This window comes from Camelus bactrianus, chromosome 4 (genome assembly GCF_048773025.1).
Source record: "Camelus bactrianus isolate YW-2024 breed Bactrian camel chromosome 4, ASM4877302v1, whole genome shotgun sequence".
NCBI lineage: Eukaryota > Metazoa > Chordata > Mammalia > Artiodactyla > Camelidae > Camelus > Camelus bactrianus.
The window spans coordinates 55,024,098-55,051,812 of record NC_133542.1 but is presented as its reverse complement, the minus strand read 5'-3'; the positions used below and the strand labels follow the sequence as shown (position 1 = coordinate 55,051,812).

Sequence of the window (27,715 nt, the reverse complement as noted above, 5' to 3'; positions counted from 1 at the left end):
AGGAAAGTGACAGCTTGGGCGGGGTGGGGAAGCAGCGGCTGGACATCCAAATGCGCCAGGGATCCTCCCGGAGTCCCGACTCTCCGGCGGGCCGGGTTTCCCCTCCTCCGCTCCGTCGGAGCCAGACGAATCTAAATTCCCAGATTCCCGGCGGGGCCCGGTACCGAGATCGCCGCGTCCACTGCAGCTCTTGCGTGCGCAAGCCGAGGTGTAAGTGTGAGTGTGCGCCCGGCAGGGCGTGGGGGGCACCCAGGTGTAGAGCCAGTCCCCGGTCCGCGCCCCAACAACCCGCGGGGGGGGCGGGTCCCCGTGGGCCCCGATCGTCTTCCTCCACCTCCCCGCGGGAAGGCTGGTCGGCACTCGGGGCCCCGGGGGTGGCGGGGGCCGGGGCGGGAGCGAGAGGGGCGCACGCGGGCGCAGCGGCCCCCGGGCGCCCGGAGCCGGAGGCGGGCGCAGCGCGGCGCGCGGTCTGCAGTGCCCCCCGCCGGACGGCCGGGCTCAGGACCGCTCCGGGCTGCAGCTCTCCGCCGCCGCGCTTCTGCGTGCCAGGCGCGCCCCTCTTCCTCCCCGCTGAGGCTGACCCAGTGTTACGAAATTGAGTATCAAGTCGAAGTGGATTCTCAGCCTGCTTCTGTCACTTACTGGCGTCCTGCTCCCGGAGCTCTTGAATTGTGCCTCCTTTTGGCTAATGTGGATAATATCCCAAAGTTAATGAGATAGTTGAAAGCATGCTATATGCCTGGTATATAGCAAGTACTCAGTAAATGGCGCGTATTACTATTGTTGTTGTTGTTGTTATTAATCTGGCGCTAGGCTTTGGGTGGGAGTCTCACTGAAGTCTCTGCTCTTCTATTACGGGTTTGAGAGGAGGAAAAAAAGAGACGGTTTCTGCCTCCTTTCTGAAATGGAGAAGGAACTGATTCACCAGGCTGGGATCCAGCTCTACTGTGCCTCCAACTCCACCTGTAACAGTGGCCTCAGCCGTCTCCTCTTTGAACTAATATCCTCATTGCAAAAGAGGAATAATCATGCCCACTCACAGAGTTGTTGCAAGACAAGAAATGCCCAGTTCCTGGCACACAGTCAGGACTCAGGAAAGCCTCACCCCTTCATCCCACCCAGCCTGGCCCCCAGCCAGCTGGTCCCAGGACACCTGTACCTGTAGCACATGGTAGGTGCAGTGCAAGGCCCTTTCCCCTACCTCCTGGCACTCAGAAGGCCCGGGGTCTCTTTTCTGACAACACACAGTAGGTGCTCAGTGCAAGCCCCGCCCACCCCGGCTGTCAGTATGCCATTTATTGAGTCCTTACTGACCTGCCTGCCCTTTGTGTCCCTGTCTGACCCGGGACAGGGTCAGCTTGGCCTGCAGGAGGCTTTAACTCTGATGTCCTTCTACCTCACCCCACTCTCCCAAGAAACCCCCTCCCTCAGATGCCTCACATCCTTTCTGGACATTAGTAGCGTTGGAAACAAGAGCACCCACTCCTCATCTTGGAGTAATAGAATGCACAGTCAGAGGACTTGGTTTGATACCAAGAGCAGCCCTACCGGTTCCTGACTGTCTTTATCTTGCAACCTCTCTGAACCTCAGTTACCTCATCTTTTAAAAATGAGGCAGTAACACCTTCTTGGGTGGACCAGGGTGAGGGTCAATAGATATGTGTGTTTAAAAGCGCCAAACACACAGGGTAAAGTGATAGCTCAGTGATAAAGCACATGCTTAGCATGCATGAGGTCCTGGGTTCAATCCCTAGTACCTACACTTAAAAAAAAGAAAACCATGAATCTATTATTATTTGTCTCAAGCACAAAGCAGGTGCCCACTGAATATCTGTTGGACTGAACTGAGTTCTCCACCTGGGAAAGCTTCCCCTCAGACTTTCTCCTTGCTCTTGGCCTTGTCAAATGTCACGTCCTGTGACTTGCTGCTCATGACCTCTTTCTGAGGCTGGGACTTTGCATACAGGAAGAGTGATGCACCTTTCCAGAGTTCAAGACCTAGTATGGCCTCTGGCAAGCTTGTTCTGTGATACTTATTTCAAAAGTTTCCTGAGATAAAATTCAACATGGAAATCTCATCTCTTTGCTTTGTTTTTGGTGGCTGGTGTGCCTTTGGTTTGGGAGAGGAGGGTAGAGTGTTATTTAAAAATCATCCTGAGTTATCTGAGCATTTGCGTAGCTAGATTTTCTGCCGCAATTCACATGTAATTGATTTTGTGGATGTGTCATAAGATGCCAGCAACTTTGGGGTCCTGTCCCTGCTCCAGCTCTTGAATAAGACAGACTCCAAATGGGAAAATAAATGAACAAACAAACCAGTGTTTAGTCTTTTTACGGGCCTTAGCAGTCACAGTGAACTTCTGTGTCTGTTACATCCATGTCATCCTCAGCACAGCCTATCTTCCGGATGAACCTCATTGAGGCAGATTACTGAGTCAGTGCTCCTTTCAACTGATACTGACTCACTTGAGTCCTGTCTCCTCTCCACACTGCCCCCCCCCCCAGCCTATGACATGGGGCTTTTCACTGGCCATCTTCTTAGAAACTTTAGAAATGATAGGACATGAACTTTATTAATACCAAGCACTTAGCAAATTAGAGAGTTTTCCCATAATATGACAAGGTATATGACAGCTGTTACTTTACCAACACCATTCATTACGGGGCCGTTTGTGTAAAGGTTACCCCAGTGGCTTGGGGACAGTGCCTTTTGCTTTCTGACTCACAGGAAGCAAAAATAAGTTACCATCAGGTGATGGTCATACTTAGAAGCCAAACTAAAAATGAGAAAGTCTGTCATCCTTGAGGGCAGGGCAGCTGGCTTCAATTTTCAAACTGGTAAGTGCCAGGCGGCTCAAAATTTAAGATTTTCTTTGTGTCATACTTTTTTTTTTTTTTTTTAAATCTAGTCAAACAGCGTGCCAATTTCTGTGCTTGGCAACATACAAGGGGATCTTCTATGGTCTCTGTCATCCAGTGTTTCGCAGTCTGGTAGGAGAGATGCGTGTATTAAGTGCATCCAGTAGGCAGATAGCCTAGTACCTGCTTCCTGGGGGCTTATGAGGCCAGGCTGTGGGAAGCATGGGTAAGACGCAGCTCTCACATGCATAGGGGTTACATTAGCCCCATTTTCAGACAAAGAAACTGAGGCTCTGAGTGGGGAAGAAATTAGTTGATTCACAGCATCGCCAGGATTCAGATTCAAAGATTTAATTCAAAGCAACTTGGTATTTTCCTTCCAGGCCAGGGCAACTTATTGAAGAGCCTTTGAAGAGCCTTCTCTTTAACTCGTCTCTGTATACAGTGGGACTTAAAGGTTGCCCAGGTGTACACCAGCTCTTTGGCTTATGAGACTTCTAGACCATGTCACTCCCCGTCCCCTACTCTATTTCAGTTTTCCACTGAGAAGTATGACTTCCTTTCTCTGTTTGTATTTATCCTGGAAGTTAACACGCCACGACTTCCCTCCCTCCCTCCCAAAAGGAGGAATTTTCTTTAGCACACAAATATATCAGGTATCTCAAGTTCTTTGAGGACAAACCAATTTTTTTTTTTTTTTTTTTAGTGTAGGTACTGAGGATTGAACCCAAGACCTTATACATGCTAAGCATGTACTCTACCAATGAGCTATTACCCTTCCCTCAAAAAACTTTTTTTTTAAATGTGTTTGTTTCTTACTTAGCTTTATTGGGGTATAACTGTATACCCTCCAAACTGCATTTGCTTAACGTGTACAATTTGATGAGTTTGGACCTATACATATAGCCATGATTTCACCACCACAATCAAAGTAGTAGATATATCCATCACCTCCACGAGTTTCCTTGCGTCCCTTTGTGTGTCTGTGCGTGTGTGCCCACTTGTAACATGAGATCTACCCTCTTAAAATTTTAAATGCACATCGTGTTGTAACTATAGGCACTATGTTGTATAACAGATCTCTAGAACTTACTCATCTTGCATAACTGAAATTTTATGCCTCCTGAGCAACAATTCCCTATTTCCTTCTCCCCCTAGCCCTTGGCAGCTACCAGTCTATTTTCTGCTGCGGTGAGTTTGACTGTTTTCGATACCTCATGAAAGGGGAGCCATGCAGTATTTGCCCCTTGGTGACTGGCTTATTTCATTTAGCGTAATGTCCTCCTGTTCATCCATGTTGTCACACATGGTAAGACTGCCTTCTCTCTCTCTCTCTCTTTTTTTAAAGGCTGAATAATATTCTACTGTATTTACAACATTTTCTTCATCCATTCACCTGTTGATGGACGCTGGGTTAGTTCCGTATCTTGGCTATTGTGAATCCTGCTGCAGTGAACACGGGTGTGAAAGTGTCTCTTCGAGTTCCTGATTTCAGTTCTTTCAGATATATACCCAGAGGTGGGATTCCCAGATCATATGGTGGCTCTGTTTTTAATTTTTCGAGGAAGCTCTGTACTGTTTTCCTATTGACTGCACCATTTCACACTCCCATCAACAGTATACAAGGGTTCCAATGTCCTCGCATCCTTACCAACATTTATTATCTTTTGTTGTTTAGATAGTAGTCTATCCTAACATGTGTCAGGTTCTGATTTGTGTTTACCTGATGAGTAGTGATGTTGAGCACTTTTTCACATACCTAGTGGCCATTTGTATGTGTTCTTTGGAGAAATGTCTATTCAAGTCCTCTGCCCATTTAAAAAATTGGTCTATTTGGGAATTTTTTTTTTGCTATTGAGTTGTATGCATTCCTTATATATTTTGGATATTAACCCCTTATCAGATGAATGGTTTGCAAATATTTTCTCTTTTTCCACTCTGGTGATTGTTTCCCTTACTGTGCAGAACTTTTTAATGCTGTAGTCATGATGCAGTCCCGCGTGTCTCTTACGCTGCCTGAGCTTTGTATGTCATACCCGAGAAATCACTGCCAAGACCACTGTCAAGAAGCTTTTTCCATATGTTTTCTTCTAGGAGCTTATGGTTTCAGGTCTTATGTTTAAGTCATTAATCCATTTTGAGTTGATTTTTGTGTACAGTGTAATATAGGGTTTCTGTTTCATGGTTTTGCATGTTGATACCCAGTTTTCCCAACAGCATTTGTTGAAGAGACAGTCCTTTGCCCATTGTATATTCTTGGCACCCTTGTCCAAGATCAGTTAACTGTATATATGTGGATTTATTTCTGGGTTCTCTATTCCATTCTCTTGGTCTATATGCCTGCCTCAATTGTAGTATCATGCTATTTTAGTTATTATAGCTTTGTACCATATTTTGAAATCAGGAAGTGTAATGTCTCCAACTTTATTCTTCTTTCTCAAGATTACTTTGGCTATTCTGGGTCTTTGGTAGTTCCACTGAATTTTAGGATTTTTTTTTTTTAATTTCTGTAAAAAATCCCATTGGGATTTTGATGGGAAAGTGTTGTATTTGTAGATCACTTTGGATAGTATGGACATTTTATCAATATTAAGTCTTTCAATCCATAAACATGGGATAGTCTTCCATTTATTTTTGCCTTCTTTTATTTCTTTCATTGTTTTGTAGTTTTCAATGTTCAAGTCTTTCACCTTCTTGGTTGCATTAATTCCTGAGTATTTTTTTTTTTATACTATTGTAAAGGGGATTTTTTTTTAGATATATTTTCCCAGATTGTTATTATTGTATAGAACACAACTGATTTTTGTGTGTTGATTTTCTATCCTGCAACTTAATTTGTTTATTAGTTCTAACAGTTTTTTGGTAAAATCTTTGGGGATTCCTTTTTATAAGATCACGTCACCTGCAAACAGACATTTTACTTCTTCCTTTTATATTTATATTTGCATGACTTTTATTCCTTTTTCTTTTCTTTTCTTTTCTTTTCTTTTCTTTCTTTTCTTTCTTTCTTCCTTCCTTCCTTCCTTCCTTTCTTTCTTCCTTCCTCCCTTTCTTTCTTTCTTTCTTTCTTTCTTTCTTTCTTTCTTTCTTTCTTTCTTTCTTTCTTTCTTTCTTTCTTTCTTTCTTTCTTTCTTTCTTTCTTTCTTTCTTTCTTTCTTTCTTTCTTTCTTTCTTTTTCTTTTATTTGTTTGGTCCAATTGCTCTGGCTAGGAAATCTAGTACTGTGTTAAGTAGAAATGACAAAAGTGGGCATCCTTGATCTTGATCTTGGAGGAAAAGCTTTCAGTTTTTCCACTGCTGAGTATGATGTTAGCTGTAGGCTTGCCATATATAGCTTTCACTATGTTGAGGTACAGTCCTTATATACCTAGCTTATTGAGTGTTTTTATTATGAAAAGTATTGAATTTTTAAAAATACTTCTGCATGTATTGAAATGATTATATACTCTAATCCTTTGTTCTGTTATTGTGATTTATCACATTTATTGTTTAGGTATATTGAACCATTCTTGCACCCCAAGGATGAATCCCACTTGGTCATGGCGGCTGATCCTGTTAACTTTGCTTTGTTACTATTTGCTGTGGATTCTTGCATCTGCGCTTGTCAGGGACATTGGCCTGTGATTTTGTTTTCTCGCAGTATCCTTATCTGGCTTTGGTGTCAGAATAATACTAGCTTTGTACAATGAGTTTGGAAATGTTTCCTCCTTTTCAATTTTTTGGAAGGACTTTGGAAGTACTGGCAGTAATTCTTTTACTGTTTTGTAGAATTTACCAGTGAAGCCATTTGGTGCTGGGTTTTTCTTTATTGGGAGGTTTTTGATTACTGCTTCAATCTTCTTACTCATTATTGATTTGTTTACATTTTCTATTTCTTCATGAGTCAGTCTTGGTAGGCTGTATGTTTCTAGCATTTTATCCATTTCTTCCAAGTTACCCAGTTTGTTGGCATACAACTTGTGCATAATAGTCATTTATGATCCTTTGTATTTCTGTGTCATCAGTTATAATATCTTCTACTTTTTTTTTTAATTTTAGTCTTTTTTTCCTTAGTCTAGCTAAAGGTTTGTCAATTTTGTTTAGCTTTAAAAAAAAACCCAACTGTTAGTTTTGTTGATCTTTTCTACTGTTTTTCTACACTACTTCCTTCATTTTTGCTCTAATCTTTATTATTTCCTTCCTTCTGCTAATTTTGGGCTTTATTTGTTCTTCCTTTTCTAGTTCCTTTAGATGAAAAGTTAGGTTATTTCTTTGAGATATTTCTTCTTTTTTAATGTAGGTGTTTATTGCTATAAACTTCTCTCTTAAGTACTGTTTTTTCTGCACCCCATAAGTTTTGGCATGTTGTATTTTTATTTCCATTTATATCAAGACGTTTTTTGATTGCCCTTTTGATTTCTTCCGTGACCCATTGGTTGTTAGGGGTGTATTGTTTCATTTCCACGTATTTTTGAATTTTCTGATTTTCCTTCCGTTATTGATTTTTAGTTCCATATTGTTGTGGTTGGAAAAAATACTTGATATGATTCCAGTCTTCTTAAATTTTTAAGACTTTTGTGGCCTGACATGATCTATTCTGGACATTGTTATATGTGCTCTTGAGAAGAATGTGTATCCTGCTGCTTGGGGTGAAATCACTCCTAGCAAACAAACGTATGTACGTATAAAGAGAACTTTTACTACCGCTAAATGCGGAAGCTCAGAAGCATTCTCAGAGGAAAACATTATCAAAGAAACTAATACAAACTGAAGGTCTTCTATCATTTAATTCTCCCAAGTCCTTGGATGGGAGGTACCATCCCAATCCTAGGACTCAGGAAACTGAGGCTTAATCAGCATAACAAGCCTGAGATCCCCATTTCTGCCCGAATAGTATAATCACCTGGGGAATTTTACACAAATACAGACGCCTGGGCTGCCCGGTGCCCCATAGCGTGAACTTCCCTGAGAGGGGACCTGCTCCCCTGTTGGTCTGCGGGTAGACCTCCACCAGTCCCTCCCAGTCACTGTGGCTCAGACTCTACTCCCCTCCCCTCCAGTGATTAGTTTTAGAACAGAGAAGACGAAAGCTGGAAAAGTGAGTGACGCTGAACCTCTTATCTCTATTTGCTTTTTGCAACTGTGTGAGTTTGGCATTTCACAAACTCAAACGTAAGGTGGACTTGACTTACCTTGATTCATTGCTGCATCAGCGTCTAGAACAGTGCCTGGCATGTGATGGATGCTTAATAAATCTTTGGAAAGAATGGGTGAATGACTAAGGACACCAATGTAGGAGAAATCAGGTGACTCAGTGGGTTGTCACTCAGATCAAATCAAGCCCTCCTGCTACTGTGCCACACCCCAGCCCACACCTAAAAGGCTGTTCCTTCCTAAAATCAGCCTCTGACTGCGACTGCTGATGGTGGCAGCTATGGAATAAAGACGTGATCAGGTAAACGTGAGATGATCTGAAAACTTCAGGACTTGGAGTCGAGGTAACTGTTGTCCTGTTCTGCCACATAAGAAACAGTGTTGAAACCAACAAGTGGCTTTCAAGTTTGTCCTGGCAACACAGTTGTCTGAGCTTTCCTTACAAAACTCTGTGCATCCTGCTCATCAGAAGTACATCACATATCATCTGCCTGATCACATCACGTGTCACCTGCCTGATCACATATCATCTGCCTGCTTGGGTAGCAGTATTTAAGAAAAATGGCAGGCTCGGGTCAAATCTCTACCTAGAATAGCCCTGGAGCCTTGAGGAATTCCCCGATCCACTTTGAACATTATGCTCATGCTTTTTGAAATGGGCAGTTGGAGGGACAAACGGGAAGGAAGTATCAGCGCATGTCTGGCTGTTCTGATGTGAGTTTTGGGGCATATTTGAGAAGCCTGACCCTCACCAACTCCTCTGAAACTCCTGCCCCCCAGGGCTCACTCTGTTCCTCACAGTGCTCTGGTTAAAGCAATTCAACACTGGAAGCCTAGACTCAAGTGTTGACAGATTTACATTCTAAGGGTGGGACCTTGGTCAGGTTACTGAACCTGGCCAAGCCTCAGTTTCATCATCTGGAAAATGGGGGTGACAGTAGCGCTTGTTAATAGTAGGATTTTTTTTCTTGTTTGTTCTTAATTTTTTTTAAACAGAGGTACTGGGGATTGAACCCAGGACCTGGTACATACTAAGCACACACTCTACCACTGAGCTCTACCCCTCCCTAGAGAAGTAAGACTTAGTAAGAATTAAATGGGATCATGCAGTGTCTGCCTCAGAGCAAGCAGTCAATGAATGCTGTCTATTTTTTATCATTATTATTAATTGGGTCAAATTTCCTGGGTGTTGGGAGAAAGAAGGCAAACTGAGGTTCCCTTAGTAAATAAAGCTGATAATGTCATCTCTAAGAGGAGACTGGTGGAGTGATATGCTTCAGGCCTCTGATGTTTGATTGTTTCTGACTTGAACTTGTCCACTCAATGGCCCCATGACCTCAGGGTCTAAGACAAGCCCCTCCCCATCTTTAGGCCTTAGCCCCCCACCCACCACCCCCACACTGTCATTGAAAGAACTGGTCTCCGTCTCTAGCAGCACTGAGCGTGCTCCTGGCAATGATGTGGAGGACCTCACTGAAAAATTCGTTTTCCTCCTATCCTATTCCAGTCCTTACCCTGAAAGCAGGAAAGAATCCAGATGAACCTTATCATGGCTGCAAGTTGTGAATTCCAAGGGCCAAATCTGGCACCTTGAGACAAGACTCCATACGGTCAAAACCTAATATAAATCGACTGACACAACTTGAAATGTGGACAGTACAGCAGACAAAAGTCTTGTACGTAAATATATGAAATTGATCACTGAAGTTGATTGGAGCCGAATTTCCCCAGCCTTAGGATATATGCACTGAAGTACTTAGGGGTAAATGGCCATCATGCATGTAACTTACTCTCAAACAGAGTAAAATCTTAACGAGAGGTGGATCTGGGTAAAGGGTGTAAGAGGTGACTTGCACCTCTTGTTTTTTGTTTTTTTTTTTTTGCTTTTGTGATGTTTGTAAGTTGGATATTATTTCCAAATGAAAATTTAAAAAATAAAAACCTAGTAAGGGGGCATGTAATGGACAACATAATAAATAACACTCCTGAAAAAACAAATTAACACCCCTGTATGTTATTTATGAAAGTTGTTAAGAGAGTAAATCTTAAGAGTTCTCATCACAAAAAAAAAATATTTTTTTTCTTTCTTTAATTTTGTATCTCTATGAAAAAATTTTTTTCTATGAGCTGATGGATATTCACTGAACTTACTGTGATGCAATCATTCCGTGATGTATGTAAGTCAAATCACTATGCTGTATGCCTTAAAATATATACAGCCCTGAAGGTCAATTACATCTCAATAAAACTGGAAGAAAATCAGAAATGAAAAACCTAATAAGGGACAAGGAACCCCTGAAGGTTTTGTTAGTCCTTTCCACCTAGCACGAGTGCTATAAAGCAAAGAGATGAGGTTCTGGCATAAAGATTTCTGAGCAAATACGACGCCATTATAAAACACTGAGGTTCCAGTATTCAAGCCAATCTGCCTCCAATAAGTTACCAGGTACGGTTTCATTAACTTCTAGGGGCTCACACAATACATGGCTTGCTCAGGGTCGCCCAGCCAGTATACAGTGGACCCTGGCTTTAAGTCTGGAGGCATCTGCCTCCAAATCCCATGCTGTTTTTCTCCCCGCCTTTGCCAACACAGGCCCCGCCCCACGGGAATTTGCAGTGTCCAGGGGACAGGACACACCTACATAAAAGGAGACCAGCTCTTGCATAAATAAATCGTGTATGAAGCTGTAGAAATGGCTGCAACAATCATGGCATCAGGACGGAAGGATGGAAATGGAGTCCAGTTCAGCCACAGAACAGGCTTTGTGAGCTTTTAGCAGGAACCCACAGACGACCTGCCATTAAAGGGAAACCCCTAGCTGTTTTATTAGTGGTGTGTTTCGATCCCCGTTCTCAAGGAAGATAGATGTGGAGGTATCTATAATGCAGCGTTTACAAACTAAAAAGTAGCCTAGAGTAAGAAGTACATTTTGCATCACAACCAGTACGTGCATACACAGACGTGTATCGGGCTGCGTGTATGTGCAACTGCACCAGATTTCCTCAAAACACTCCTCTTACCCTTATGACAGGCAGTGCCTTTTGAGAGTTTCTGATTTAGTCGAGTCCATTTAAGAAAGAATGCTGCTAGAGATCCTGGCTGGCTTTTCTAAATAATGGTTGCCCTGGAGGAAGTTCTTATGCCTGTGTGATTTCACTGTAGTTTGCATCTTCATGATAACCTGGTCAGCTAAGAGGTAAGCTGGGAGCCGAGGAAGTGGATGGAGGTGCAGAGAGGAAGATGGGACTTACAGACTAGGGTCTGGGGTCTTCCGTTCCCTTCCCCACATCACTGCCCCCAGTGCCCCCTCAGCCAAGCCTCCCAGGTGGTTCCCACAGGGCTTTTCTGGAGGCTGAATGAGGTCGGGGTCACCTTCATTTTTGAGGGTCCTGATTTATCTATTTTTTAATGAAAAAGTGCCTGAAAAGGAAGAGAGCTATCATAGTTAACAAATCAATGTCCTGAACACACATGCAAAGACTACGTGCACACCCTTATTTGGAGATTATATCAGAGACCATTAAGATGCGGGACCCAGTTCAAACAACCTTCCTGTGTCCGTTGATTGATACGGGGTCCCCAAAGCCAAACTCCTTTCACATGGACTTCACGTGATGGAGATCGTGCTGGGGCAGGTTCCCTGGAGGGTGGGGATGAGAGCCAGCCATGAGGGAGCCAAAGGATGAGAGGAGCAAGAGACATGGAGCAAATGAGCATAAATGCTTCCCCAAAACACGGCCTGAAAGGCAGGGGCGAACCAGGGCAGTAATTGTAACATGGGCTGCCTGGAGGAGTACTGATCTGGGATGAGAGAGACTGAGCACATGGAAAATGATGCGGGGCTCTCGCTAATGGGCAGGTTGAATTTGAAGATACAATAGAAGAAATTAAACTGGGGAAAGATGGGAAAATATACGCAGACAGTCCTCAACTTAGGATGGTTCGACTTATGATTTTTCTACTTTACACCAGACCGAAGTCATACACGTTCAGTAGACGCTGGACTTTGAATTTTGAATTTTGATCTTCTCCTGGGCTACCGACATGCCCTACGATCCTCTCTTGAGATGCTGGGCAGGGGCAGCCACAGCTCCCTTTGGCCACATGACCACAAGGGGTAAAAAAGTTACACTTACCACCATTCTGTTTTTCACTTTTCATACAGCATTCAACAGATTACATGAGATATTCGACACTTCATTATAAAATAGGCTTTGTGTTTAGTGATTGCCCAGCGGCAGGCTAATGTAAGTGTTTGCGGCATGTATTAATATAAGCTAGGCTAAGCTATGATGTTGCAGAGGTTAGGTGTATTCAATGCATTTTTTTTTTTAATGGAGATACTGAGGATTGGACCCAGGACCCTGTGCTTGCTAAGCCTGTGCTCCACCACTGAGCTATACCCACCCCTCTAAATCCATTTTCAACTTCTGGTATTTTCAACTTACAATGGGTTTATTGGGGCATAGCCCCATCCTGAGTCGAGGAAGATCTGTAGACAGACTGAGAGAAATCAGCCTCTTGTATAAAAAGACACCTACTTCCCCTCCATAATCAGATGTGAGAGATGAACACACGACAGTGCAACCAAGTAACAGATGAGGGAAAGTGTCTTCTTAGATTTTCCAAATAGGAAATGAGAACAAAATGCTGGAATTAGAATAGTATCATTTTTTCAACTCCCAGTGAATTAACAGATCTAGGCATGGAGCGTCAATGTCTGCTAACATAAAGAAAGGAATGAAAATGAGACATCATGAGTCTTCTGGTGAAAGAATGCGATGCCACCCATAGGATTGCCAAAGGGATCACTTCTGTGTCTGATAAAGCCTTTCGGTCCAGCTGCCACTTTGCAGGGAATATAGGAGACAGAGGAAAATGTTAAATGGCACCCAGAACAGGCAACCAGCCAAATTCGGACTGAAAACCTTTACAGGTCAACTGTAGAGTTCCTCAGTATACAAAGTGCGTAGAAAGGAAAGGATGAAGGGGAAACTCCTTGATCAAAATAGACTTTATGTACAACTGAATCGCTTTGCTACACACCTGAAACTAACATCGTACATCAACTACACTTCAATAAAAAATAAAATTTAAAAACTTAACTTTAGAGATACAGCATGTTTTTCAAAAAGGAAAACTTGTAATATTTAGATATGCCTAATTGGATGATAAATTCAAGGAAATAACTACTCTAAAAATCAAGAATTGTGGTTACCTTGGAGAGGGGCTGGGGCAATGAAGAGGATGAGGCATGTGGAGAGCTTCTGGGGGGGGGGTCTGACAACGTCCCACTTCTTGCCTTGGGTGGAAGATGTGTGTCTTACAATAATTCACTGAGTTATGCGCTTGTGTGGTTTGCTGTCACTGGGCTTTATTTTACAAGGTTAAAAATATCAGTGGCCATGTTCTCCAGTTCATGTGCACATGGCTTTAAGCTCCAGCACCCAAAGCCACAGCCGAGGCGTCAGTGACCGCGATCCTTTAACCCCAGCCCCCCTGCCCACTTCAGTGGGGTCCCCTTTTTTCACGGCATCGCCAGGAAGGAGAGCTTGTAGCCTGACACAAGAGAAATAACATGGGATTTGGAATTAGACAGACCTAGGCTGAAGCCTGCTGTCTACGCTTGGTACTTGGTGCCTTCTGCTTCACAGTGGCAACGTCATGTAAATTTCCCAATGCCGCGGAGCTTCAATTTCCTCATGTATCAAATTGGGATAAAGCATTGTGAGGATTAGTTAAGTGTGTGCAATGGTATACAGTAGATGCTTAGTGGTGCTATTACTACAATTATTCTTATGAGTCAAAGAACAGGTTGACCGAGTTCTAGGACCTGGAAAGCGTGTGAGTCCACGGCCCTGATGGGGAGTCATCCTGACTGTTCTCACACTTGCTCTAAGCCCCGCGGTCTGCCCTCCTCCTGCGGTCTGCCTTATCCAGGAGGACGGGCCCACCCAGGGGAGCAGTGGGTCGCACCTTTGGGTGCTGGGAGCGTGTGGCCCTTCTGGGGTGTCCTCCCCAGGAGACATTACTTAGGGAATCCATGAGTCATCCTTTCAGTCACAGAGTCAATGACAAAAGCTCTGCCATCAACTATTCCTTCCCTATCTGGGGTTCTGAACTTGGGAGGTGTGGGCTCCTCTGCAGGAAGCCCTCTGCTCTCCTGAATCCATCTTCAGCCAACATTGCCGAGGCCACCAGGACCTGTCCGACACTCCACCTCTCTAAAGACCAGTCTGGGTGCCATCCTCCTCCTCCAGGGGACATCTGGCAACATCTGGAGATTTTTGTAGTGTTGTCATAACTGAGAAAAGGCCACTGGCATATAGTGGGTAGAGGGTAAAGATGCTGCTGACCATTCTACAGCTCCTCCCAGCAAAGAATTATTGGGCCCAAAGTGTCAAATATTGCCAAGGTTGAGAAACCCAATCTACAGGGAAATGGGAAAGGAGGCTGTGACTTGTAACGTCTAAGTCCTGCCCTGGGCACCCTGGCATGTGCCCAATTTACAGACAGAATGCTTGAGGCTGTGAGAGTTTATAGGATTTGCCCAAAGTCACTGAGCTGTCAGGGAGATGGTTTTCTGGCTCACTCTCTGTTTAGAGCTTTGCCTCCTCAATTTCCTGATAATTGGGGTTTATGGGAGCCCTTTAAGACGAGACCTTCAAAGATCATGTAAGCCACAAGAAGGAGGTGAGGGTTTCCCCCTGCCTAATGGGTAGCTCACAGCACAGACTTCCAGTGGTTGCCCGTTCCTGACTTGGAGATGATCCAGTCCGGCTCCTTAGCCAGGCACACAAGCCCTTTCAAGTCCAGGCCCCATTCAGCCCTCAAACCTCACATCATAATCCTCCCGCCTCACGCTCTCTCTGTCAGAGTTTCCTCCACACCCCACATTCTTATGCACAGCCGTGCCTTGGCTCACTCTCTGCCAAATGTGGTACCCATTCTACCTGGGTCCAGCAGATGATTTCAGGGGGGAAAAAGGATGACTGTCTTTCCCTCAAATACTTGGGAATTTGCTTTAATGTGTATTAGGAAAAAAGTAATTAGCAAGCAACCCTAGGATATAGAGTCTCTTATTTAAAAAAATTTTTTTAGTTTAAAAAAAATTTTATTGAAGTGTAGTTGACTTACAGTATTATATTAGTTTCAGATATACAGCCTAGACACTTGATACTTTTATAGATTATGCATCATACAAAGTTATTACAACATTATTGACTATAGTCCCTGTGCCATATACATGACATCCCTGTGACTTATTTATTTTATAACTAATAGTTTGTACTTCTTAATCCCCTTCACCTACTTAACCCATTCTCACCCCGCCTCTCTGGTAGCCACTAGTTTGTTCTATCTGTGAGTCTGTTTTGTTATATTTGTGTTTCGTTTTTTAGGTTTCACATATACATGAAAACACACAGTATTTGTCTTCCTCTGTCTGACGTATTTCACTTAGCATAATACCCTCCAGGTCCACCCATGTTGCTGTAAATGGCATTATTTCATTCTTTTTTATGGCTGAGTAGTAGTCCATTACATATATGTCACATCTTCTTTATCCAGCCATCTGTCAATGTAGTGTCTCTTTTTCTAAAAAATGCATTTATGTTTAAGAAATAGTCAATTAAAATATTATGTAGACACTGTACAGATGGTAGTCAGAGGAAGTACAGCTCGTGAAGGAGGTGTACACAGACCTGAAATGTGCCTTTGCTCTTTCTCTGTCTTAATGCCTTTTCCCTGCCTGGTCCTCCTGCCTCCCCAGCCTGTCTCCCTGTCTCCTCATCTTTGGCACCCCTGGCCCGGCTAATGCCTACTCCTGCCTGAAGACCCAGCTCAGACTTTCATTCTCACAGAGGCTTCTCTGACCCCCCACCTCATCTTCTAGCCTGGGCTGGGTCAAGCGTTTCCTCTGTGAATTCCAGAAGGTAGGACACAATGCTAAGTGAACTCGGAAGTAAACCTGCCTGGCACAGCACGGGGGCAGAGCCGAGGCTCTGAGGAGTCACAGTTATTGAACAAAGCATTGCTTTTCACTGTGAGGCTCCTGTCTCTGGTTCAGCCTGTCCTGAGACACAAGCTCCTGACCAAAACAGAACCTTAGCGACAAGCCAGGGCTTGAGAGCAGCTCAACTTCCTCTCCGTGTCCACCCTGGACAGACACCACCAAGCTGGTCTATCCAGGCCATCTCTATGTGCGAGGAAGTCTCTGAACTCAGCGCTGGGGGTCCTGGATCTGTGTGCACTTGGCAGATCAGTTCCCTGCCCGCCCTGAGCTTCAGTGTCCCCATCGGTAAAGTGGGAGCGGGGAGGAGCACCCACCTCCCACCCCACCTCCCAAGGTGGCTGTGCGTCCTGCCCTGAGTGAAGGGCGGCAGAAGTACTTGCAAACCATAAACCACTTTTGAATGAATGGAAGGGGTTGTTATTTTTAAACTCATAAATGAGGACAGCGCGGTGCTCTGGGGTTTTCAGTACGATGCTGTGTAACTTGAATAACCGGCTCGCACGTTCCTGCATCTGCACCTACATGTGTGCACACCCGCACACGCCCTGATTACAGAAGGCGGCTTTGAGGCCTCTCTGAGACCCAGCATACGCAAGTAGCTCAGAGAGGACAACTGGGGCTCCACAGCTTAGAAGGGTAAAGCCTGAGGGGAGAGACGCACGTTCAAAATCCAGAAACGGCTTCTTCCCTTCCCTCCCAACAGTATTTGCTTGAGCAGCTCCTGGGAGCCAGGCCCGGGCAACAGGGAGATACAGGCTGTCTCTGCCCTCAGCAAGCACCTGTTCCAGCAGGGAGGACCTAGTGGGGAATAATTCATTCCATGCTGAGAGATGATGGTAGGGTACCACAGGAATTCCCAGAGGTAGCCCCCAAATCCTGGGCTGCCAGAGCGCCCTGCAAGGCAGATGAGGAAGAAGTTGCTTTAAGATGAAAGAAATGAATGGGGAAGGTATAGCTCAGTGGCAAACTTGAGGTCCTGGGTTCAATCCATTAAAGGTCCTGGTACCTTCATTAAAATAGATAAATAAATACAACCTAATTATCAACCTCCAGCCCCCTCCCACAAAAGTATACAGTGCTGTATGTCAACTATATTTCAATAAAACTGGAAGAAAAAAGTTTTTTTTTAATAAAAGTTATTTTTAAAAGGTGAAAGAAATGAAATACTGTGTTACTAATCATCTTATACATGGTTCACAAGGAAACTAGAATGCCTTTGTTTTCCAGGTGTTTTAAAATTGCCACAGTGTTTGGGGAGAGCAACAGACTGGCGCTGAAAGGCACAAGTAATCATGAGCCCTCCTGAGGGCTGGAGCTACGTCATCCCAGGGCTGAGCAGAGCGTTCTGCATGATGATCTAAGCTCCCGAGAAACGCAGGGTCAACATCAGCGCCGTCTGGCAGCCAGCAGACACCGCCTGCCAAGTCCTCTGCAGGGCCTGGGGGTCAGAGAAAGAAGAGCGCGCATGCTGGCAAAGAGTTGGGAAAACAGACCTTGAAGGGGTGGGTGACAGTGTGGTGATGCCCGACGCCGGGACTGCCTCTCCCTGGGCGGAGAGGCCCAGGGAGACCTGCACAGAGGACGCCGTCTGCGCCAGTGGTGAAACCAGCTCTGTTCCCGCCGACCGTGACCTCCTCTGAAGCACATCCTTGGGGCCACCATTCAAGGCTCAGAAGAGCTGGGGCCTGATTCCATGATTTTGTAGGTCCCTACATTTCACACCCTCCCAAATCTTTGAGCAATTCTAGACCGAGGACCAGTTCCTCTCTATCTCCAAATCCCTGGCATGGTGTAGGGACTCAGAGAATGGTTGTTGAATGAGTGAAAGATTAGAAGAGTATTCTGTATCCATAGATGACCACGTGCCCTGAAACCCCGCACGCTCAACAGTTAGGGAATTTGGCTTTTTTTTTTTTTTTAATATGTGGAATCTTTTTTATTACTATTATTGGAGTATAGTCAGTTTACAATGTTGTGTCAATTTCTGGTGTATAGCATAATGTCTCAGTCATACATATACATCCATATATTCGTTTCCATATTCTTTTTCATTATAGGTTACAAGATATTGAATACAGTTCCCTGTGCTATACAGTAGAAACTTGTTTATCTGTTTTACATATAGCAGTTAGTATCTGCAAATCTTGAACTCCCAATTTATCCTTCCCACCCCTTTTCCCCTGGTAACATAAGTTTGTTCTCTATGTCTGTGAGTCTGTTTCTGTTTTGTAAATAAGTTCATTAGTGTTTTCTTTTTTTTTTAAGATTCCACATATGAGTGACAGCATATGGTATTTTTCTTTCTTTTTCTGGCTTATTTCACTTGGAATGACGATCTCCAGGTCCATCCATGTTTCTGCAAATGGCATTATTTTATTCTTATTTATGGCTGAGTAGTATTCCATTGTATAATATACCACAGCTTCTTTATCCAGTCATCTGTCGATGGACATTTAGGTTGTTTCCATGTCTTGACTATTGTAAACAATGCTGCTGTGAGCATTGGGGTACAGGTGTCTTTTTGAATTAGAGTTCCCTCCAGATATATACCCAGGAGTGGGATTGCTGGATTAAGTGGTAAGTCTACTTATAGTTTTATAGTTTTTTGAGGAATCTCCACACTGTTTTCCATAATGACAGCACTAATTTTTTTTAATTGAAGTGTAGTTGATTTACAAAGCTCCACCAGTCTGCCTGACGACCAGGCTCCCCTACACCTCAGCATGCTTTGCTTGGGTTTGGGGAGAAAATATTCAACGCCAAGCCCCAGCTCTACCGTCTCATGGTGTTGTGATCTTAAAATGCTTTTTCATCTCTCTGAACCTTAGGTCCGCATCCCTGAAACATGAGGGAAATGCTCTTGAATGTTTACTGAGGCCGAGCTTACACTTTTTACACGCATTCCACAATTAATACAACGAGGTGTCACGCTGTGGTTAGGCTCCTCCGCTGTGGAATGAGATCATCCCGAGTCTGAGGATTAAATGCGTCAATGCATATAAAAGACTTAGCACAATGTCCGGCACATAGAAAACGTGGAGCAGTTTCTAGCTGTGAACATTTACACTCCTATGAAGGAGCCACTATTTTTATTCCCAGTTTCCAGAGAAGGAAACTGAGGCACAGAGAGATCACACAGCTTGCCCAAGGAATATGGTCGAGTTAGGATCTGAACTTTAACAATAACCCCAAGCCCCTAAGTACTTCCGATAACTGCACCTTGAAGACGAGAGGGGAAAAAGAAAGTATTAAAATCAGAAAGTCTTTTCTCCTTTTCTCCCTGTTGGATATTTGGCCAAATCACTCTGACTTGTGCCTGAATCTCTATTTTCTCGCTCTGAAAAGAAAAACTTTCAGATGGAAAAGCGTGGCCGTTTTTTGCCTCTGGTACCTTCCTGGTCCAGCTGGGCCAAAACGATGCTTTTAAAAATGATCCAAATGGCTACTGCCTCTCCCTTTCTCTCACCTAAAACACCCCCAGTTTATGAAGTAAGAATCCAAAACCGTAAACATGTTTTTCAATTCACTACCATCTGTCTGGTGAATCATAAAGTTCCCTGAAATGAGGTATGCGTGAGGACCATCCCGACAATGAAAAGATTAAACTTAGGTTTCCATGTGGTAAACGGGTAAGCAGAAGCCTTCAGACCATTTAGGTCTTGTGAAGAATAAACAGCCTGCCCTGTGCTTCCCTGGCCCGGTCACCCAGATGGCCCAAACACTTGCCAACAGGATTTGGTGCCCTCTCAACTTTGCGCTAAGTGGCAAGGATTTTTTTCGCATGTTATTTTTAAGTGGGATAAAATACACATAACAGAAAACTTACCATCTCAACCATTTGTAAGCGTACAGTTCAATGGCGTTAAGTCTATTGACACTGTTGTACAGCCGGCGCTACCATCCATCTCCGGAACGCCTTCATCTTCTCACACCGAAACTCTGTACCCCTCAAACACCGCCTCTCCCTTCCCCTTCCCTCCCAGCTCCTCGTAACCACCACTCTGCTTTCTGTCTCTATGACTCCGACTACTTTAGCTACCTCGTGTCAGTGGAATCACACACTGTCTTTCTGTGACTGGCTTGTTTCAATTAGGATAATGTCCACAAGTTCATCCAGGTTGTATGTAGCACATGTCAGAATTTCCTTGCTTTTAAAGGCTGAATAATATTAATATTCCATTGAGTGTATGTACCACATTTTGTTTATCTACTCCTCATCCACTAAAGGACATTTACATTGCTTCCATCTTTTAGCTAGGATGAATAATGCTGTTATAAACCTGGGTATACAAATATCTGTTTAAGACCCTGATTTCAATTATTTGGGGTATTTACCCCAAAGTGGAATTGCTGGATCATATGGTAATTCTATATTTAAATTTTTGCAGAGCCACCATTCTATTTTCCATAGTGGTCCCACCACTTTATATTCATACCAGCAGTGCTCAGGGGTTCCAGTGTCTCCAGGTTCTCACCAATACTAGTTACTTTTTGTTTTCTTTCTTTCTCTTCTTTTTTTCCTGGTAGCCATCCTGACGGATGTGAGGTATTATCTCAATGTGGTTTTGAGGACACTGAGTTTCTGTCCCCTCTTGTGTTAGTCCAGGAACTAGACATGGAGGGGTTTTGCTAGGAAACCCCACTGCGAGGGAAAACCAGGAGGGAGCAGTGGAGGCGGGGGAAGCTCAGGGATGGGGGTGGCATGGGCGTGGGGAGGGGAGTACAGTCGAGTATAGAGTTATCTCAAGATGCGGAACAAGAGTGGATGCAAGTCTGACCCCAAGTGATGGAGACACGGAAGGAAGCTTGAGGAGAAGCATCCTAGACTGTCATGCAGTCCAAGGAAGGTTCAGCAAGCTTGCTGGGGAGTCCTCGAACCAACGTCACCTCTCAGAGGAGTCCTGCACCTCCAGGAACAGGGCTGTCCTGGGATGCCTGTTGCCCTCAGTCAATGGCTGGGAGCAGCTCATGGGACGTGCGGCCAGTACAAACACAGTGATGGATTTCAGAGCAGCGCTGGGTCGCTGACAGCCAACTTCTCTCTCTGGAGTTGGAAGTCTAAGTTAAATGAGGTCATGCTGGAGTAGGGTGGACCCCTACCCCAGTATGACTGACATCCGTATGAAAAGGGGGAGTTTGGACACAGACACACACACAGGAAGAATGCCATGTGTCGATGAGGGCAGAGATGGGTGATGCAGACGCCAAAGACTGCTAGCAAATGCTGGAAACCGGGCAGGAGACAGGGAACAGATTCTCCCTCGGAGCCCTCAGAAGGAACCAGCCCTGCCACACTTCAGTCTGGTACTTCCTGACTTCAGAACTACGAGATAACACACTCCTGCTGTTTAAGCCATTTAGTTTTTGGTATTTTGTATGTCAGCCCTAGCAAGCTAATATAGAAAGAGAGGAAGAAACAGGTGATCATGATAATCAGGTGGGATATGTACTTTTTTAAGGCACATCAGTATCACTGTAGGATTGTATTAAAGAAAATTGTGTTACTAGAAGAAAAAATAGTTGCTTATCAGGAGATTATTCTGATGTGGCAACACACAGATGTTTTCAAACAGCTGGTACCTTGTAAAAGGAGGCCCCTGTAAACAGGATATTCCTGTTGGCATGGAACTGCATATTTGCTTAGAAAAACAGTGCCCTGTTTCTGCAACAGTCAACCAGTGCAAACAAGGAAATATAGCTGGAGAAATAAGAAAATGTATACATCATAGAAAATCCCCTGGACATGAACACAGACAAAACCAACTGAAGAGTGACAAAAGATGTCTGGCAAATATAGAAGCTTGCCCTTTGAAAGGTCTGACATTTTCCTGGAAAAGTCACACTCAGGTACTTTGAAAAGGAAAAGCATAGAATGTCAAAGTGGGAAGGGAGCTTAGGGATCATCTAATCTATCTACTTAATTGTACTGGTGGAAGAAACGGAAGCCCAGAGAGGGGAAGGAACTTGCCCAGGGTCACACAGCCAGCTGACTCCAAGGCCACAAGTCCTTCCCTCTCTGCCAACCTTTCTTTCATTCTTCCTCCTCTCTCTCTGTGCCTGGTTCCTGAGTCGTTTGAGTGCATGTGGAAAAAAATCACTTTCTACCTGACAAGCGAACTCCTCTCACTGCTCTCGCCATCCCTGGCATTTTGGTAGGGCAGCCTTTATGCTCTCTCTCACTGACCTGGGAGTGTCTGAGAATTATTCCAAGTCATGTCGGTGGAGCTGACAGGCAGGTGACACCCTTCTCCCCCAGTGCCTGTTTTATTGCCCCAGAGGGGAAATTCAATGTCCAGCAAGGTCCTTTCTCCCTGGCTCTCAGCATCCCCACGAAGATACCCAAGGAGACCCTTTACCTTGTGACCAGCAGAAGGGGAAGGCCTGGGGTCAACAACCCCACAGCATCCAGCATGCGCCACACGCATACTGAGTGCTCACAGCACACAGACACTCAGCCCCGGGAGGAACGATGCAAGCTCCTGAGGAATCCAGACTTGGGAGAGAGAGAATGGGCTGCACCTCTGGGTTTGAATCTGGCTCTGTCCTAACCTTGTGTGGCTTCCTGAACTTCTCTGAGCTTCCACTTCAGCATTTGATGAGATGATGCACCTAAAATGCTCGGTCCTGTGCTTATTGCCAATGAGTAGTTGTCCACGTTGCTATTTTTTTTTAATTATTTTTTATTTTATTTTTGATTTCTTTAAATTTTTATTATTTTTAATAGCTCAATCCTCTTGGAAAAAGTAAAGAATTTGAAGGCGAACAAGTCAATTACATGGGTTTTTTTTTAACAGTTTATATGAACAGCTGCTTATCTAGGTTTCTGCCACTTCCCGCTCCCAGAACTCTGGGTACCAGTAAGACTAAGGCTGGCGGGATCCAACAGGCTCGCTGTGACAACTTCCTAACTAGTCTCTCTGCCTCCATTCTCTCCTCCCCATGCCACCTGCCCTCCGACGTGATCTTGCTAAAGGGCTAACCTGTTCATGTTCTCTGCTCCACAAGCACCTCCTTTGGCTGCTCTGCATTTCCAGGATCAAGTCCAAACTCCGAGGCTTGGTGCACGGGTCCATCTTCAGCTGCACCTGGCTACCCACCTGGCTCAAGCCTCATACATTTGCTCGTGGCTCTCTAAAACACCTGTTGCTCTCTCACCCCTCCATGTCTTTACACAAATCTCCCCCACCTCCTGGCACACCCTGCCTCCTCTTCTTGATCTAGCTCAGTGGTCCTCAAAGTGTGTTCCAGGAACCACTGCATCACCAGGAAGCTTGTTAGGGATGCAAATCCTTGGGCCACACTCCAGACCTGCTGAATCAGAAACACTGAGCCTGGAGACCAGCCATCTGGGTTTCCACAAGTCCTCCCAGGGATTCTGATGCACCCTCAGGTTTGAGAACCGCTGACTCATGAAAGCGAACTCAACCAAACTCAGGGGTTGCTCTTTTAGGATATCCTTCCCAACTCCCTGCCACCCTTTGCAGAGGGAATGCGGCCTTCTTCAAAGCTCCTCAAAGTATTCACTGAACCCTGAACGCACTTCCTAGCGCTGCCGGTCACATCCAGTGGTTGTAATAGTTTTCTCTTCACATGTACGTTCCCACAGTAGCCAGGAGTGCCTTGAGGCTGGGGACCTGGTCACTTTCGAGTCTGTGTCTGCCCCAGTGACCAGCGCAGGGCCCGAAACGTGTGATGACTGTGCCCATGAACATTCATGGCCTCATTATCTGTAGAACTTAGATTTGCCTGTGTTCACAAAGCACCTCAAACTCTCTAACCCTGGACCAAGTTCAGGAGCACAGGCCGACAAGACCTCTAAGAGGGTTTCTCATACTCACCTGTGATTTGTGAACTTCGCCCCCTCCCTTCCCCTTACTCAACCCCTCGCCACCCCCCTCCTCAGCAAATGGCTAGAAATTCATTGACATCTCCTATATTTTATTCATGTATCTGTGCATCCTGTTTCCTAATACACTTGTGCCAGTTGGTATGTTTTGTTGTTGTTGTTTTGTTTTGTTTTTTTAATGGAGGCACTGGGGATTGAACCTTGGACCTTGTGCATGCTAAGCACACGCTCTACCACTGAGTTATACCCTCTCCCCGAGGCTGTTTTTTTTTTTTTTAATCTTAATTTTTAATTATGGTAAAGTATACATAACATAAAATTTACCATCTTAACCATTTTTAAGTGTACAGTAGTGTTAAGTATGTTCACTCTGTGCCAGTTTTAATGGGAAAAAGAAATAATGATTTAAATTACTAGGAAACAAGCAAAATTGGCAATCCAAGAATATCCTCACACCCATACTGAGATCTGGAACTCTCTGAGCGGTGTGCACACCCCACTTTGAGAATAACAGTCATGGCTAACATTTATTAACTGCTTAGTAAGTTTCAGGCACCATGCTAAGTGTTTTCAAGCATATCTTATTTAATATTTACACCAACCCTCGGAGGCAAATATTATTATCATCCCCATCCTGCAGAAGTGAGGTGGGAAGCCCCATGAAAAAGACAACAGGACCCCCAGGCAGGGCCACTACCCTTCTGCCAGCACCATTCTGTTCCCTGGCCCTGCAGCATTTTCACTTTTTAAACTCTGAAGCAGCTTACTTCTAGGAAAGCAGAACTCACCCCTAAGATTCTATCGGTTCCCTGAGCTAACGCCTGACCAGTCCATTTGTAGTGCTTCATTTGCATGGAGCTCACTCCTGATTGGCCCATTTCCCTCACTCCTGATTGGTCCATTCCTCTCATTCCTGATTGGCCCACTTCTACAAAGCTTGTTCCTAATCAGTCACCTTTGTTATACCTTATTTGCATATGATGTTGCAAAATGTTGCAAAGTCTAGGCTGGTAGCCTATGAAAGGTTGTAAACCTACAGATGGGGTTCAGAGCTTGGAGTGTTAACTCCTCTGGGCGTGCTGGCATAATAAACCTGAGTTCTCCAACCCTCCAAGTGCCACTTGGTCTCTTGCCAGATCCAGGTTGCTGTTACAACTGAGCTGTAACACACTTTGCTGCAACAGAAGAAGAAACTAATACAGAGATAAAAAGAGCACTTCGCTAATGGGTCTCTGGATCCAGACCTCAGGGCTGCTGTGCTGAAGCATCTAGTGTAGCCCAAAGCCACAGTCCCAGCCTTCCAGAAATGCCAGAGTCTCTCAAGGGTACAGCGGTCCCCCTTGCCTTCCAGATCCATTCTCAGCTAGTTGGCCTTAGCATCTGAGGGTCTTGAATGACCCACACCACCAGGCTTAGGCTTTGCTTAGCCTCCTGGACTCTCAGTCCCTTACTAGGAACTGGACCAGAGCTGGAGTCCTCAGTCTGTCACTTGGCACCTCTGTGGCCTAAGACAATTTGGTTCTTTTGTTAAGCCTCAGCTTTTTTCCTTGTAAAATGGGAATAATCTAGGGTCTTAGTCTCTTACCTAAAAGCTTCCAGGCTAGCTGTGTCTCAGAATTCAGCATGTTTCAGATTTTAGAAAGGTAACAAGCACACGTACCAGGTATCACATAACGTCCCACTGGAGTCTGTGACCCCAAAATCAAACACATTACTATTTTTGCAGCAAAAGGACAAATATTCACACTGAGTGGGATTAAAGACTCGTATTATTTCAAATTAGCTTTTACCACTAAAGAAGCTACCAAAGTGTTTTCATATTTTGAGCTTTCTGGAATTTGGAATTGAAATTATGGATTTATACCTGCCTCAGAGGGTTACCACAAGGAGGAAATACACTCAAAGTGCACACAAATATTTTTCTAGGCAGGCTCTGGTCCACTGGAGGAGCAGAGGGACTTATCAAAAGATAGACCTTATTGGAAACAAAAATAGACCTCTTTTTCCTCCCCTTTTCACTTTTTGGGGGGAAGAAGGGGAGATAATTAGACTTATTATTATTATTATTATTATTATTATTATTATTATTATTATTATTATTATTATTATTATTTTGATGGAGGTACTGGGGATTCAACCCAGGACCTCATGCAGCTAGGCTCACACTCTACCACTCAGCTACACCCACCCCGCTTTTTTCCTCTTTCCAAATCCTGCATTTTCCTCAGGATCCTTCCAAACTGTCATCTTTGACTTTCCTGTTCACCATCAACCTTCTCAATGTGCTCTTCCCAGACCAAGACTTGCTTTCTTCACATCCTCCCAACTGGACTCTCCCCAGAAAAGCAGTCCTTTGATCTCATCCTCCAGCTTGGAAACGTCAACTTGGACACCCTCTGGCTGGCCTGTGCCATTGTTCAGGGCCTTTTGAGGTAAGCTACTCCTAAAGTTGGGTGCTTTCATGGCCATATGCAACCAGGTTTTTCTAGAAAGATAAACATGACCATTCCCCTACTAGAAAACCCACCCCAAACAGCCCTCTTTAGCTGACAAATGGTTGAGGGAGGGGGAACCAAGAGGTGATGGACCAGCTGGGCTAATCTCTTAGTCTTCTAAGGATCAGCCAATTCTCCGTCCCTCTGGAGTCCAGCACCTCCCGGGAGTCAGGGTGTGACCACACCGTATTCGGGAGATGCCACCGGAGCACACAGAAAGGTGGTGAGGGCAGAGGCAAGGCCTCCACGGCGCACCAGTGTCAGCCCTTATGACGCTATTGCCCCACGGAGTGGGAAGAACTCTCCCCTGATCTAAGCCATTATTATGTGGGTCCTATTCTGGCCACAGACACCACGTGGGTAGTCAGGCCTCTGCTGTTATTCAGCCTTAGGGGTGAAAACATCCAAACAGTGGAATCTTTTTTGTTCCTGGCTCCAGGTCGGGACGCACAGACTTTGGATTCGCCGTTGCTCGTCTCCGCCTATCCCCACACCAGGCACCAGGGCCTCCCGAGGCACATCTCCTCTCCCTCCTGCCTTTCTGGCGGCCGCACAGCTGGCACCCTCGCCGCCATTTTGGCGGGGGCCCAAGGCCTAGAAAATGAAGGAACCTAGGCAACCGCTGGCGACAGATTGCCGCTAGGTTCGGGGTGAGGCTGCTGGAGGGAACATCGTGTTTGCGGGAGGGGAGGCCTCAGCGGGGCCGGCCAGCCTGGGGTGGGCACAGAAGTGGGGGAGGAGAGGCTGCCAGGGACTGGGTAGCAGCCAGCAGCGCGCCCCTCGTGGCACTCGCAGGAACTGCAGGTCGGGGCCCTGGGTTACTGTTATTGTTGATTTCACCAGCTTTGATGATGCCGAGCTGGCCTCTTCAGAGGAATGTAGACCTGTCTGCACCCGAAAACCAAAACGAGTCCAAGGGGCGTGGCCAGGCGGCTGGCGGAGAGGCCCTACTTCACTTGGGCGGACACCGGCGTCTGGAAGGAGGCCTGGCACACTGGGCCCGGGAGATGGCTCCAGGCCCAGGGCCAGCCACGCTGCTTTCCCACGTGTGCAGGCGTTGGCTTCCCCAGAGCTAGACTCCACGGAGGGAAGAAGGCTCCCCGGGGGGAGGAAGGCTGGGGGCTTTCCCCTCGTGTGTGCGCCATCCCAGGCCTGGGGACAGCTGCTCCAGGAGGCCCAAGCGGGGGCTTTTGCAGGGACTCCAGGGGTTAGTCCCGACATAATTCAGAATCATTAGAATCCACTGGTGTGATCCCTGATTTAAAGCTCTCCCAAGACTCTCACCCACCACTGGCCTGCCCAATACTAGCCACGAGGAGCCTGTAGCTACTGAGTACTCAGAGTAGACTCCCAATCCACATCAGATT

At 45.2% G+C, this 27,715-nt stretch overlaps 1 long non-coding RNA gene across 1 annotated transcript; it reads left to right on the top strand.

Annotated features, from left to right (window-relative positions):
- On the top strand, nucleotides 1–27,715 carry LOC123612843 (uncharacterized). The gene is made up of 5 exons (XR_006720116.2): nucleotides 1–210; nucleotides 17,235–17,708; nucleotides 26,149–26,285; nucleotides 26,788–26,998; nucleotides 27,192–27,715. It is a non-coding gene; the product is annotated as an uncharacterized LOC123612843 (long non-coding RNA).